The sequence below is a fragment of the Mesocricetus auratus genome, unplaced genomic scaffold (assembly GCF_017639785.1).
Source record: "Mesocricetus auratus isolate SY011 unplaced genomic scaffold, BCM_Maur_2.0 Super-Scaffold_100008, whole genome shotgun sequence".
NCBI lineage: Eukaryota > Metazoa > Chordata > Mammalia > Rodentia > Cricetidae > Mesocricetus > Mesocricetus auratus.
This window is the reverse complement of record NW_024429192.1, coordinates 83594779-83596357: the sequence shown is the minus strand read 5'-3', so window position 1 is coordinate 83596357 and position 1579 is coordinate 83594779.

The window sequence follows — 1579 nt, the reverse complement described above, 5'->3', positions numbered from 1 at the left end:
TAAATGGTCAGTAATTCACCGAGCATGCTCAGTGTTTGTGCTAAGCATCATATATTGTGTGATTTAAAGAAAATGATTAAGTCGATGATAGACAGAGATTTTTTTCCCTGATTCTAACGGGACCATCCTCATTGAGCTCCAGTTTGCTATCTGCATTCTGATTGCAATAAACATTTCTCTATAATCTTATCAATCATTTCCAATGAAACAGGAAGTGTTGTAGTGATTCTGTTAATAAATGTGTCAAAAGTTGTTTATAATATTTTATGATATTATAAATAGAAATAATCTTTCCAAAAATATATGATGTCTTCCTGTACATTATTTGGGGCACTAAAGCAGAGTCCATAAAAATGAGAAACAGCATTTCTGCTCACAGTTACTCCTTGTTTTTACCTATTTTTCGTCTTCATTTGACTTCTCAGAGTTTGGTGATATTCACTGTGATTAGGCTCTTGCTTTAAATTTTATTTTCAGTTTATTTAATTTTCAAGTTTTTAGAATAAAACTAAAATGGGGTTTGGAGAGATGACTCTGTCTCAGCGACTGACTGTTCTTCTAGAGGACCCAGGCTCAGTTCCCAGCACCCCCACGACATCTCACAACTGTCTGTAACTCCACTATCAGGGATCCAACACCCTATCACAGAAATACATCCAAAGACAGACGTTATCTCAGAGTAAAGGGCTGGGAAAAGATCTTCCAATCAAACGGCCCCAAGAAACAAGCGGGCGTAGCAATCCTAATATCTAACAAATTAGACTTCAAATTAAAATCAATCAAAAGAGATGAAGAAGGGCACTTCATATTCATCAAAGGAAAAATACATCAAGACGAAGTCTCGATTTTAAATATCTACGCCCCAAATACAAAGGCACCTACATTCGTGAAAGAAACATTACTAAAGCTCAAAATGCACATAAAATCTCACACACTAATAGTAGGAGACTTCAACACTCCGCTCTCACAGCTAGATAGGACCTCCAGACAGAAACTTAACAAAGAAACAAAAGAATTAATAGAAGTTATGACCCAACTGGGTTTAACAGACATCTATAGAACATTCCACCCAAATACAAAGGGATATACCTTCTTCTCGGCACCACATGGAACCTTCTCTAAAATTGACCACATAATAGGAAACATAGCAAATCTCCACAGATACAAAAAAATTGGAATAACCCCCTGCATCTTATCAGACCACCATGCATTAACATTAGAATTCAACAATAACACAAATCGCAGAAACCCTACAAACTCATGGAGATTGAACAATGCACAATTGCACCATCCCTGGGTAAAGGAACAAATAAAAAAGAAATTAAAGACTTCCTCGATTTCAATGAGAATGAAGACACAACATACACAAACTTATGGGACACTTTGAAAGCAGTGCTGAGAGGAAAGTTTATAGCACTAAGTGCCCACATGAAAAAACTGGAGAACAGTCATACTAGAGAATTAATAGCACAGCTGAATGTTCTAGAACAAAAAGAAGCAAACTCCCCAGGAGGAGCAGACGCCAGGAAATAATCAAATTGAGGGCTGAAATCAATCAAGTAGAAACCAGGAAAACATT